Here is a 13,971-nt window from a genome sequence, read left to right on the forward strand (position 1 = left end):
GAACGCCGGGTGCACTTTCCAACGGGCTCAAACGACCTTGTTTCACGATTTTATCCATAAGACCGTCGAGATCTACGTCGATGACATGATTGTGAAGGCAAAGGAGGAAAAAGACTATCTCCCGACACTCAGGCAATTTCTCGAAAGGCTCCGCAAATACAATGTGCGCCTGAACCCGCAAAAGTGCACGTTTGGGGTCACGTCAGGCAAAATGTTGGGGTTTCTGATCACCGCAAGGGGAATCGAAGTGGATCCTTCCAAAATCAAAGCAATCCTTGAGATGGAACCACCCAAGTCTGAAAAGGGTGTGCGAAGTTTTCTAGGGAAAGTCCAGTTCATCAGCCGTTTTATCTCCAAGCTAACTCTAACCTGCGGGCCGTTGTTCCATTTGCTCAAAAAGGGGGTCCCATTCGAATGGACGGAGAAATGCCAGACCGCTTTCGAGTCTATTCAGAGGTATTTGCAGAACCCACCGGTGCTGATGCCGCCAACGCCGGGTCGGCCTTTGATTCTCTATCTGTCCGTTTCTTCAACAGCCATGGGGTGTCTGCTAGCACAGGAAGGAAGCAATGGGGTCGAGAAGGCTGTGTACTACCTGAGCAAGAAGATGGTCGGATCTGAGGAGCGTTATACCCCTCTGGAAAAGACGTGTTGGGCGCTAGTTTGGGCTACAAGAAAGCTTAGACACTACATGCTAGCCTATTCGGTGAGACTGATTTCTCGGATGGATCCTATCAAGTATCTGTTCGAGAAGCCGGCGCTCACCCATAAGCTAGCACGTTGGTTGCTTCTGTTGGCTGAGTTCGAACTCCAACATGTCACGAGGAAGTCTGTAAAGGGGCGCGCTGTGGCCGAATTTTTAGCTGATCACCCTATCGACGGCCCGGAAGACGTGGATTTCACATTCCCCGACGAAGAGGTTCTAACAGTGGTCGAAGAAGTATGGACGCTCTATTTTGATGGGGCTGCTAACCAAAGGGGATTCGGGATCGGAGTATTGTTGATCACGCCCGCCGGTGCACACATTCCTCTCGCCTTCAAACTGAATTTCGATGTCACCAACAATCAAGCCGAGTATGAGGCCTGCATCGTCGGAATGGAAGCTGCTATCGCTTTAGGGGTCGAGAAGTTGGAAGTAATTGGCGATTCGAACTTGGTGGTTTCCCAAGCCAATGGAGATTGGAAGGTTCGTGAGGAAAAGCTGAAGCCTTATCACCAAGATTTGGAAGAACTGATTCCTCGCTTCAATAAGGTGACTTTCACCCATGTCCCACGCTTGAGGAATCAGTTCGCCGATGCCTTGGCGACTTTGGCTTCAATGATCGAACTTCCAATAGGAGTTAAGCTGCGGCCAATTGTGATTGAACAGAGGGACTTGCCCGTTTACGAGTATATCAACGCCATTGATGATGTCGATGATGGCCTACCCTGGTACCATGACATTTGGAACTTTGTGGAGCGCGGGGAGTTCCCTATTGAGGCCACGAAGAAGGACCGGATTGCCTTACAGAGGCTGGCTTCTCAGTACATCATCTGTGGGGGGAAGCTGTATCGAAGGTCGCACTGCGGGATGCACAAGCTCTGCGTCAACGGCGTCGAGGCAACAAGGATAATGGAGGCGGTTCACGAAGGAGTCTGCGGGCCTCACATGAGCGGCATCATGCTCGCTAGGAAAATCCTCAGGCAGGGTTATTACTGGTCTACAATGGAGACGCAGTGCATCGACTATGTCCGGCGCTGCTACAAGTGTCAAATCCACGCAAACTTGCAGCATGTCCCTCCGTCTAAGCTGTATGGCATGACTTCGCCGTGGCCGTTCTCTGTTTGGGGCATCGATGTTATCGGGATGATTAGACCGTCTGCTTCAAACGGCCATAAGTTTATACTAGTAGCGATAGACTATTTCACCAAATGGGTCGAGGCCGAATCCTACAAGACGCTGACAACGGGTCAAGTTGCTCAGTTCATTCGAAAGAACATCATTTACCGGTACGGAGTTCCTCAGGCATTTGTATCCGATAACGGGAGCCATTTCAAGGGGAGGGTTCTGGAGCTCTTCGAGGAATTTGGTGTCGAGATCCATCATTCAACGACCTATCGCCCGCAAACAAATGGGGCTGTCGAAGCTGCAAACAAGAATGTCGAGATGATCATCAAGAAGACGACCGAGTCTGCAAGGGATTGGCACGAGCAGCTGCCTCTCGCCCTCTGGGGGTACCGGACATCTATTCGCACTTCAACGGGTGCAACTCCTTTCTCTTTAGTCTATGGGATGGAGGCGGTACTTCCCATCGAGCTCGAGGTACCATCGCTGAGAATCATGGTCGAAAGCGGTCTTGAGGAAACTGACTGGTTAAGCGGAAGGTTTATCGAGTTGATGTTGTTTGATGAGAGAAGACTCCGGGCCTTGTATCATGTTCAGGGGTATCAGCGTCGAATTGCCCGTGCATTCAACAAAAAGGTGAAGTCCAGGGGCTTGGTCGAAGGAGACATGGTCACGAAGGAGATCCGGGCTCCAGTGTTTGATCCTCGTGGGAAATTCAGGCCGAAGCGATCCGGGCCATACATCATCAAGGCCATCCTATCCGGGGGTGCTGCTAAGCTCATCGACCTCGACGGCAATGAATTCAACACCCTGGTCAACCTGGATCAGCTCAAGCGTTATTTTCCCTGAGAGATGCTCGTTGGGTCGAAAAACCACAAGGGTGGGCGATTCCAAGCAAAAGTTAGAGCAGCCTGCTAGACCGAAAACCTAAGGAGGCGGTTCTAGGCAAAAATAAATAGGCAAAAGTCGAAAGCTCGCTAGACCGAAAACCTGCAAAGGTGGTACTAGGCAAAAGTTAGAGCGTAAAAGGAGAGGTAAAATACACGAGCGAACCTTTGCCTGAACTACGTTCTGACCTGATTCCCTGAAAAGGGATACGTAGGCAATCTCACCTTGAGATTCGGTCACATTCTATCAAAATTTCGATCCAGGTTCGACACTTTTGGGTCAATAGCGCAGTTCGAGGGGGTCGAGCACAAGTCAAAGGCAGCACCGAAGCGAGTCAGAAAGGGGGAAACCTGTTGTCTTTCAACTTTATTGCAAATTACTATTTCTAATATATAAACTGAGCACAAAAGCCTTAAAAAAAAAAACAGTTGAAGCATGAAAAACAGAACAAAATGCTTATGAAGCCTAACGGCTCGCAGTTTATTCTAAGCATAGCAGAGTGGCCCGGAGTCAGTCAATGTTTTCTCTTTCATTCACATCTGCTCTCAGCCACTGTCTGTAGCGCCTCCTCAGCCCTGTTGAAAAATCTGGCATCTCAGCCTGAAGGGCTCTAAGGCCCCAGCGCCGTTGGTAACCGCCGAGTGTTTGAGCGTTGAAATTCGGGACACGGAAATCCCCAATGCTGGTGCGGTGGTTCTCTTGAGAGGCGCCCAACTGTCGAAGAACACGGCCGGGAATGTAGAAAGTGAAACTCGATAGCCCAGCAATCACCATCCGGTCGAATCCGTCGGAGGAAATAGCCATATCCGGAAGGTCCAGCCAGGGGCACCTCCAAGCAGTCTCATCAGGCTGCATTTGCTGCATGAACTCATACCAGCCTTCTATGTCCATGTCCGGATACCGCATCTCCCTTTGATGGATCCTCTTCGGAAAGAGATTCCAGCCCGCTACCGGAGGATGCAAGAGATTCAACTTGTCTGACAGCCACAACTGAATGAGAGGAAAAGACAAGTAAGAGGCTAGATAAAACCTGAGCGAAAAGACAAGTAAGGAGCTAGGAAGCAACCTAAGCCGAGCGTTGAGGTAAAATGAGAACGTGTGAAAAGCCGGAAAAAGGTGAGCTGAGTGAGATTACCTGAAGCAAAAGCGGGCTGCCGCTGAAAACGGCAGACTGGCCCGTATACACCAAATCCAAACCCAAAAGAGTTTCGGCCAGGACCAGAGGGACCACGTTCCTTCGCGCCCCCATCTGTGCAGCAACGCTCACCAGTGAAGGGCTGACCCGCCCGTCGGCCGGCACAAGCAAGTAGGCGGCCAGCAAGCAGATCACCAAGGCAAAGCGGCGTCGCGCCTGAGCATCATCACTAGCCAAATCGCCGTCCGGGCTGTACATTTCGATCAACCGCATGATTTTCAATTGGCCGCCCTCCAGGATGGTATTTGCCAAGCCCCGGGAAATATTGAGTGAACTGGCCAGCAATTTGGGCATGCTCGCCTGGTAGGGTGGAACTACAAGCGTAGGGGACGAGAAGGTCCGAAGGTACGCCTGGAATTCTTCGACAGTCGGGCACATCTCGTCGTCGCCAAAGCGAAAGACATGGACGTCCGGATCCCAGAATCTGAGAGCTGCCTGCAGGATCGCTGGGCGGAGTGGCACATGTCGAAGAAAGCGGAACGAGGCGAGACCGTGGTATTGAAAGTTGAGCCAGTCAACGCTTAGAAATTGCGCCAACCAGGGCCTAAGTAAAGTCGGGAGGGGGTTGTCCATGGCAAATATTGAAGTATATTGGAGGAAAGGGGAAGCAGTGCGCCTTGGGAAACCTTTGCAGGGCCTCTGCTTTATAGGCCTTTGCCCTTTGAATTTCTTTCCACTAATGGGGCATCCAAAGCCTCATGCTACACTCCAAATCATGTTCCTGCAAAGGACACTGCCCCCCTGAGACACCCAGAAACCGTGTGCAAACCGTGTAGGGGTGAAGACAAAGTGGCCCCCCCCCCAAAAAAAAAAGGACAGTTGGTCAGTCAAGTGGATCTGGCACTCAGGACCCTAGCGTACGCCAGTTATTTACTGGCGTGTCCGTGTCCCCATATTACTGGCGTACTGCCCTCAACTTCTGGCGTACGCCAGTCGGCTTCACCAGAAACCAGTCTTGAGCAGCTACTGCCTCCGTGTGGTCGTTTTCAATTCCGGGGCTGGCTTTGGCTATTTGTTGGGTCCTACAAGTCACGAATGACATTTAAGACTATGGCCAAGCATCGGATTCCAAAAGCCACGCCCGATGAAGATTTTGGACCCTCGGTGGCCCGTGTCGAGACAAAATCAAGGATACGGATGGTCAAAACTCGTTTCCAGGGCTCTTGCCAAGTTTTGTCATACCATACAAGTTGCGTAGGACTTATGTGACTGTGTGGGGGTGTCGGTTTCAGTCCGGGACTATATCGAGTCATCTTTGGCGTCTTATGCCCGTTTTTATGGCATTTTTAGCATTTTTTTTGGTATTTCCCCTTGCACCGGGACTTTTCTATTCGGTTTTGATGGCTCGTACAGGTCATCGTGCATCTATGTCACCTTTCAAAAGGGTCAGTTCCCTTCCCCGGGGAGAATCTTAGAGTTTGGCCTACCGGCGCCGAAAACTCCCGTATCCCCCGCGTGTCTGGGATACGTATGGTATCCTAGGACGTTTCTGTCCATCTTTTCTTCGAGCTAAGTCAATTATGTGCGTAGTCAAGTGTCTGTGGTCGACTCAAAGTATTCATCAATGCATGTTAGATATTAGCGGATGTTTTGTTCTTTTCCTTTACCAAGTCTCACCAAAGTAATGGGAAAGCAGTAAAACAGAAAATGCATCTATTATATACTACTGTGTCAAAGCTACTGGTGGAAATGTACCGAGTATCAAACGACACAACGGCCCGGGCAGAGCTAAATGTATCAGGGCACACTCGCCCGCAAAATCAAGAGGCACGCAGGCCCCGTCCAAAACATCGAGTATCAAAGTATCTATCCAAAAGTGGCAAGTACCGGCAAAATAGACTGAGGCTCGGTGATAGCCCTCAGTCATCAAAAAGGTCTTCCTCGTCGTCCTCATCCTCGCTGTCCTCCACCTCCCTAGGGTCTATCCGGAACCTCGGATCGCTCGCTGAGTCAGAGCCGCTGCTGAGGGACGTCCCCTCTTCCTCTTCTTCCTCTGCCTCTTCTTCTTCTCTCCTTTTCTTCTGCGAGGGTCCCTCGGCAGGCTTCTTCTCTGCAGGCCTCTTCCTCAGCTCCCAGCGGAACTGGAGCTCCTCGCTGGCCGGAGTGATTTGCACTCCCTGTTCCACCCTTGCCGCTGGCTGGGAGGAGCTCGAAGCTGCCTTCTTTGCTGGGGGAGGCCGCACGCTCTTTCTCCTAGGAGCCGCCCTAGCGTGTCCCTGCATAGTCATTCAATTCAGTTAACATACATTGTGCATATTGTATATATTGAAATGCTGAATGCAGGAAATGTCAAAAGCAATCCCGATCAAAAGTAAAAGGAACAGTTATACCTGAGGCTGCTCAACGGGAGCTGGAACTGGTGGTGGGTACTCCAATTGCAAAGAGGCGCCGCCGGCTATCCTGTGGAACTCCTTCTCCATGGCCTTCATCAGGCGAGCTGCCTCCCGTACCCATTCTATCGGGGCCTGTGACATATTTCGGGACAGAATCAGAATGCAAGCCAAGTGTACACACTGAAAACAAATACGGGAACTACAAAAGGGTAAAGGAATGTCTTACCGGCCCTGTGATCTCTGCTGGGTCTGTCCTGGCGGGCTCGAACCGAACTATAGCCTCCTCTTCTGCTGTGTCCCGCACAGCTAGGGTCCAAGAAAGCCGAGGCAGCCCAGTCGCTGTGGCATAGTCGCTCCTCTCTCTCGGGCGGGATGCCCTGCTCTCCCGGCTCCGCCTCTCCTCACCAGCCTCAAGCGCCTCACTCTGCACGGCGACATGCTCCAGCACGCCGAGCGGCCTCGCCAGGTGCTGCCTCCGGTATACGGCGTAGTCACGCTCAGGCCTCAGAAAAGCAGCCAGCCCGGTCGGAACAGTGAAGCGCCTCAGCTCAGCCAGGGTATACTTGTCCGTGTGGGAAGCGTGAGGAGGAAGTGGCCCCGGCACCTGAAAGTCAAGAGCGCCTAGTGACTGCCGTGTCACCCGGTCACCCAGGTACCACCGCCACCCGAAGGCCGACTCCAAAAGCACCCGGCTCGCAGTCACCACCCTGCTCTCCGCCAAGTACGCAGGCTCAGGCTCAGCGCCGCTCCAAGGGTTCCAATCCACCTGCAAGGCAATGGCACAGTTTGTAAGGTATCAGCGACAGCATTAAAGCAATTCTACAGGCATAATGATCAAATTCGACATAATTGCATACCTGAGTGCCAGACAGCTCGTCGAGGTAGGTCCGGAAAGCTAGGAGGCTCCCTCTGGACTTCTTTTTCCCGCTGTACATAGGACCCCAAATCATGGCACGGGGGAGCATCCTCAGGTTCGGGCACTTGTTCTCCGGGGGGTACATCTTCAGCACCTCATAAGCCCATAGCTGCAAATGGTAAAGACAACCAAGGCGTCAGTTCATATGCAAATCAAAGTACAAATGCAATAAAGGGAAAAGCGGTAAGTAAATGGTAGTCTTTGTTTCTTACCTCCCACACCCTCCAGTAGCCGGCAGTCGCCTTCTTCCCGCGAGAGAACGCCCCCATAAAGCCATAGCAGGTGCCCAGGGCAGCTCCTCCCCAGTCAAACCTCGAAGCTGCGCCTAAGTCATGGAGGGCCGGTAAGTAGGACAGGTGCACTATGGATCGCTTGTTCGGGTACAGGGTAGCCCCGAACAAGTACAACAGGTAGGCCCTCGCCATCTGCTCCGCCTCCAACTCTGACTCCGGCTCCCTCCCGTGCAAATACCGTTTGAACTGGTCATAATGGACGGTCTCCGCCTCACCCGCCGGCGCCTGCCCTAGAAACCACGTCAGAGCCGCCGGATCCCTGTAAATCTCTGAGTCAAACGGGATAGGCTCTCCACCTACCCTCAAGCCTGTGAGCGCTGCGAAGTCGGACGGGGTCACTGTCATTTCCCCAATCGGTAAGTGGAAGGTATTTGAGGATTCCCACCACCTCTCGGCCAGCGCTGTCAGCAGAGCGTGATCGCTTTTCACGGCCGTCAACGTGAGGATAAACGGCCGGAACCCTGCAGCGTCAACCAAGGCCCTGACACGCTCGGGCAAGCTCCTGTACAGCTCAAGCGAACTCGCCGGACCTCCGTGGCCCCGGGTGCTGGCCGCCCCCCTCTGCACAACAAAGACAGACAGACAGCAGAAAGAACTTCATCAATAAATTACACTCCAAACAGTTAGTCGAATTCAGAATATCAAAGAGTAACTCTACAAGTCGAAAACAGGTATCATAAAGGTCGAACAAAAGCTACTAGGCACTTGTATTCTCCTATCCAGTTCTGCTATCAGTCGAATCAATTCAAAGGTATCTTTCAGTCGAGTTTCGGGCTCCAAAGGCTTTATTTCTCTTAAGGCACACCTCTCGGTCGATTTTACAAGTATTCAGTTTATCAATATGGTCGATTCAAGCTATTGGGCACGCCATCCGAGCGTCCGTCATGTCATTCAACTTAGTCGAGTTCAAGTTCAAAGGATAGTCTTATTGATCAAAGTCGCTTATGGCCGATTCTAGTTTGGCGCTAACCATTCCCTCAAAGTTATGAAACATCCTGCAAGTCGATTCAACTACTTCGATTGTTCTACCATTCAAGTCGAGTTTCTGCGTCAAGGCATATTATTCAAGGTTCCATTTTCTCAGTCGGGTTACAATCGAGGTTCCAATCTACATGCATTACGAGCTACGCTACGACAGTTCAAAACTACCTTTGGATTCAAACGATAAGACATGCATATCAAAGGAAAAAGTTCAAAGGAATACCTGTGCCCAGTCCACTGACAAGTGCCTCTGCGGGTCCCTCAGTATCAGCTCAGCGTCATAACTCCCCCTCAAAGGCGCGAGGCTCTCGACCCCGGACGGTATAAACAGGTGTGGCTCGGGCGGAGCGTATGTAGCCGCGTCAAACTGACGGCGGGGTGCCAGCCGGGCGGACTCTGCGAGCGTCACTGCCCGCTCAAGGGACCACACCTCCCCCTGAGCCTCCTCAGCTATCTCAGTCTCGCTCACAAAGGCTTCCTCATCGGCCCTGGCCCTCTCGGCCTCCTCCCTCAAGCGCTCATCCTCCTGCGCTCTCTCCACTTGCCGGGCCCTATCCTCTCGTGCTGCCAGCACTGCAGCCACTACCCCCGGGTTCTCACGGAGCAACCGGCCGAGTTCTTCCTCGGACGCAAACTCGGCGAAGTCACCCCGTGTGATGGGTACGTGCGCCGAGGACCCTGCTGCAGGCCTGAACTCCACCTCTCCCACGGGTAGCTCTCCGGATGCTCCCTCTTCAACCGCCGGGCCCTTGCCCCTTGCCGGATCTCTCAACGGCGTCTCCGGCCGATCACCATCATCACCACTGCCGCTACCGTTGCCGCCGGCTCCAGCCGAGCCCAGACCCGTGATCACTAAGCCCTCTACCCCGCTGCTTGGATCCAATCGCCGGACCTGTGGACCCACTATCACAACAGAACCTGGCGTACGCCTCATCCCTCCTGGCGTACGCCCCTCCTCGCCACCAACCACCTCTTCTGCATGGCCACCACCGCCGTCTTCGCCGCCTGTACCGTCTGCACCAATGCTCGACGAAGCCCCTACCGTCGTTTGATCGTCGATTCGTGGCCTTGGGGCCTCGATTTCACCCCTTGTTTGGGTTCTTCCTTCTCCGGCACTGCCATTGCCGCCACCTTCACCGGATTCTGCCATAGATGAGGTGGGCTGAATGAATAATGGATGAGATGAGAGATTGAGTGAGGGTATGATGGGTTTTGAGAGAGTTTTGAGAGTTCGGAGTTCAAAACGGAACGAATGGCGGTTTTCTGCACTGGTTCGGCATCTCATACGACGTATGGGACGGTTGGGCCGGGTCTGGACTCGGATCTGGGCTCGGATCTCTGAGCTTTATGGCGTACGCCAGTTGTTTGTACCATACGCCAGTACTTTGTGGGCCTCAGGCCCAATCCATGTCCAATGCTGAGATTCGTCCTAAAAGGAAGGCCCAGCTTCATATCGGCTCACGTGGACCCATCCCCAAGCAGAGACTCGTCCAATTTCAAATCAACGACGATCCTCTCGTCCAATTTCAAATCAACGACGATCTATCCGTCCAATTTCAAATCAACGACGATCCTCTCGTCCAATTTCAAATCAACGACGATCTATTCGTCCAATTTCAAATCAACGACGATCTATCCGTCCAATTTCAAATCAACGACGATCCTCTCGTCCAATTTCAAATCAACGACGATCCTCTCGTCCAATTTCAAATCAACGACGATCTATCCGTCCAATTTCAAATCAACGACGATCTATCCGTCCAATTTCAAATCAACGACGATCTATCCGTCCAATTTCAAATCAACGACGATCTATCCGTCCAATTTCAAATCAACGACGATCTATCCGTCCAATTTCAAATCAACGACGATCCTCTCGTCCAATTTCAAATCAACGACGATCTATTCGTCCAATTTCAAATCAACGACGATCTATCCGTCCAATTTCAAATCAACGACGATCTATCCGTCCAATTTCAAATCAACGACGATCTATCCGTCCAACTTCAAATCAACGACGATCCTCTCGTCCAATTTCAAATCAACGACGATCTATCCGTCCAATTTCAAATCAACGACGATCTATCCGTCCAATTTCAAATCAACGACAATCTATCCGTCCAATTTCAAATCAACGACGATCCCCTCGTCCAATTTCAAATCAACGACGATCCATCCGTCCCACAATCTGCTTTCCCCAACGGAATCAATGCTTCTGCAAAAAGGTCATTCCCCAGAGGAGTCCACATTTCTATGATCTGTCGGTCTATCCGCCCCAGCGACAAGTCAAACAGGTTCTTCAAATTTCTTGCGTTCCGGATAGCCTTGAAGAGGGTGTCTAGAAAACCTTTGACGTTACTTGTCTTCAGTCAATGGTGCGTCAAGTGCCGTCAAAGGGGGGCTTCTGTAGACACCCCATTCTGGACTGTCCAGATAACGTTATTTGTCGATCTTATATTTCCCCAATGATGATTTTAGTCGAAAACAGTTTAAGGACAAAGGTGTGGTCGAGCTTTGAGCGTCCCGAATCTCTCTCAAACACCTTTCAAAACCCTTCAAACCAGAGCCAAACAGCCCCAGCAAAACCTAATTGGCATACGCCAGTGTCCTGGAGGCGTACGCCAGTCACCTGCCACGTGTCAGTCATCGACCAGTGGCCCATCTTGTACTGGCGCACGCCAGTTACTAGTGGCGCACGCCAGTCAAACCCAGTCAAATCAACTTTATCCAGCCACTTGGGCGGGACTTTTGTGCCACCCTGACGTCGGCCACAGTGTCCCTGATGACCGCTTTCGGCCAGGCCCGCTCCCCCTCTCTCCTACACCCCCCATCAAGGCAAGTCCCATGCATTTAATGCATGGGAGGCTCCAACCTTACCTTAAACAGCCAAACAGGGCCTTAGACCAGACTGATCTCAGTCACTCCCCCCTCTATAAATACCCCCCTTGCATTCATTTGCAAGGGGTTGGCCTCATTAAGAAGCACAAAGCTTTCTTCACCTCTCTTCTTGCTCTTTATTTCTCTTCCTCCATTAAAAGAGAAAGTAGAACAACCCATCTCCATACACCCTGCTGACATACAGCCATCTTCTCAGCCTCCATCTTCAACCCATAAGCTCAATATCTCCTCCAAACCTCCATACGAAAAGGTATACCACCTTTACGTTCTTTTCTGTTTTCGATCCCTGAGGGGAGCCAGCAGGGCCCAGGCTAGTAAACAATACTAGTCCTGGCCTTGAAATGGCAAAAATGTGACAATCGTATCAGATAAAACATGGCGCACGCCAGTATGTCTATGCCGTACGCCAGTAATGGAAGTATGGGCACAACTGGCGTGGGGATCATGGATCGTCATTCCTTTTGTTTTATCTTTCTGTCGATCACCTTAGCATGCTAATAACCGGTTTACTGCTTTTCATATTTAGAACAGTTTAGTGGTAATATCCTATCTTTTTCATCTCTGTCATGTAAAGGCCTCTGGGATCCTTCTGGTCATGTTCCAGAGCCCAGATGATGCAAAGCCAAACACTGGAATCAAAGGCAAAGTGGCGTACGGCAGTCATATACTGGCGTACGGCAGTAGGCTTCTGGGTCCAGTGACTGGCCCTTGCATCTGAAGCGAAAGCTAGGCCTATCTTTTGTCCCACACTGTTTTGGGGTGTTCTGCTTTCTTTCATGGCCTAAAGCCATTCGTTTTGCCTGTGACTGTGTATATTCTGCTATATTAAACTGCGTGGTTTGCCCTGGGTGTGCGCTGGTCCTTTTCCAGAGCCCAGAGGGTTGCAAACAAAGACTGAGAGATCCAACAAGTGGAGTACGCCAGTTTATATGTGGCGTGCGCAGGTTGTATCACCATGCAGTGGCTCGACCAGTGCATGCTGGCAGAATCTGCTCACGTCACCTTGTGACAGCGTACTGCAGTTTGCTCGGGATGCTCAGTGCTTGTTCTCAATCTATACCTAGCATCGCAATCAAATCATTCATAAGCATTTTGTCACATAAACTGCAACTTGTTACCGTTTTAATCCCCATTAACTGCTCCCCCGCCCTAACTGGCTAAAAAAGATGATCAAATGAGAGAAAAGTGCAAATGTTTTACAAAATGCCCGAGTAGAGACCGATCTCCGGATTGGACGAGAGGGGTGCCATAAAACCCTTCCCCTCTCGTAACCTGGCTCCCGAACCTCAGATATCGAAGGTGACGACGGACCAGTCTACAAGCCTTTTTCAAAAATCAAACAAACGTGGCAAACGTTTTCGAGTTCGGTTCCTTGGGTGCTTTCACCGCTAAAACCCGAGTGGCGACTCTGAATCGAAGCGTTTCGCCGCGCTTTTTCCAAGCAAAAAGGGCCGCGCCCAATTTTACGAATAAAATTTCCGGGGGGCGCGTGCCCACAGCAACATAATATAAGGTTGAGCTAGGGCAACCCAAATGTTGGGACCGGTACTGTTTTTTGATCACCTTTAGAACTTGGTTCAAAAGCTTAACAAGCTTCAAAAAATATCTTAGCTTGGTTCATTTATGCAACCAATTAACCAATCTTGAATGAGCTTTTATTGAACGAATGTGATCTCAAACTCCAGTAGTTTAGTTCATTTAACGATTGTGGAATACAACGCCGCCATGTTATCTTATTGTAAGAAAAAAAATATTTTATTCTTACCTCAGCCTTCGAAATTAGTACTACCAACTGCTCGGTGCACTGAATAATCACTTTGCCTTGGCTCTAACAATAATTCTAAGTATCCAAAAAAATATACTCCAAAATTATCCCAAAAAGATAAATCAACAGTACAAAATGACTTTGAAATGAATCTGTATTGTTGATTTACTAATTTCATATTTGGACCGAAGTAGTGTTTTCGGTATTGAAAAATTTATAGATTTTTATTTGTGGTTGAGAAGTTATTAGGTGTTTTAGATGGTGAATAAGTAATTGATGAATTTGCGAGTAGAGTTACAGTAGCAAAAAAAAGTTTCTGTTTACAATTTTTTTGTTAGTGGAAACGAAATGATTAAATTCTGAAATTTTTTTGTTAGTGGAAATGAAATGGTAAAATGTTTTAAATTTTTTTATGATTTTTTATTTTATTTTTGGTGAAAACACCCCTTAGTCAAGTCAAAGAAAATTCCGATTAAAAATACTCCGTAAAAAATAAGAAGTCAAAAAGAACGACCAACTCTTTCACACACTGAGACTCCAATGGCGACAATTTTCATTTGTTCCTACAGTAAACACACACTATCACGTCCCTTCACTGTCCAAAAACTCAACAATGTTCCGCAACAAAACAAGCAGCCATTAATGCCTTGTTTTTTTTTTTGATCAGCGCTATTAATGCATTGTTCACTTCACTCTTCTACTTGAAAAATATTTCTCAACTCAATTATTATTCTCAGATCTCTTTTTAACTTTTTAATCATTACTCTCATTTCTCATTCTATCTCTCTCTACTTATACCAGTTGGTGCAGCATAGTAAACCAGAGTTGATATGATATCATATGTAGACCCTTGTGTGATTCAATCATCTATTTACTT

At 49.8% G+C, this 13,971-nt stretch overlaps 1 protein-coding gene across 1 annotated transcript in view; it reads left to right on the plus strand.

Annotated features, from left to right (window-relative positions):
* The window catches only part of LOC131323026 (lysM domain receptor-like kinase 3), a 29,144-nt gene that overhangs the window by 11,206 nt on the left and 3,967 nt on the right, over positions 1-13,971 (plus strand). The window lies entirely within an intron of this gene.

The sequence above is a fragment of the Rhododendron vialii genome, chromosome 4a, assembly GCF_030253575.1.
Source record: "Rhododendron vialii isolate Sample 1 chromosome 4a, ASM3025357v1".
NCBI classification, from domain to species: domain Eukaryota; kingdom Viridiplantae; phylum Streptophyta; class Magnoliopsida; order Ericales; family Ericaceae; genus Rhododendron; species Rhododendron vialii.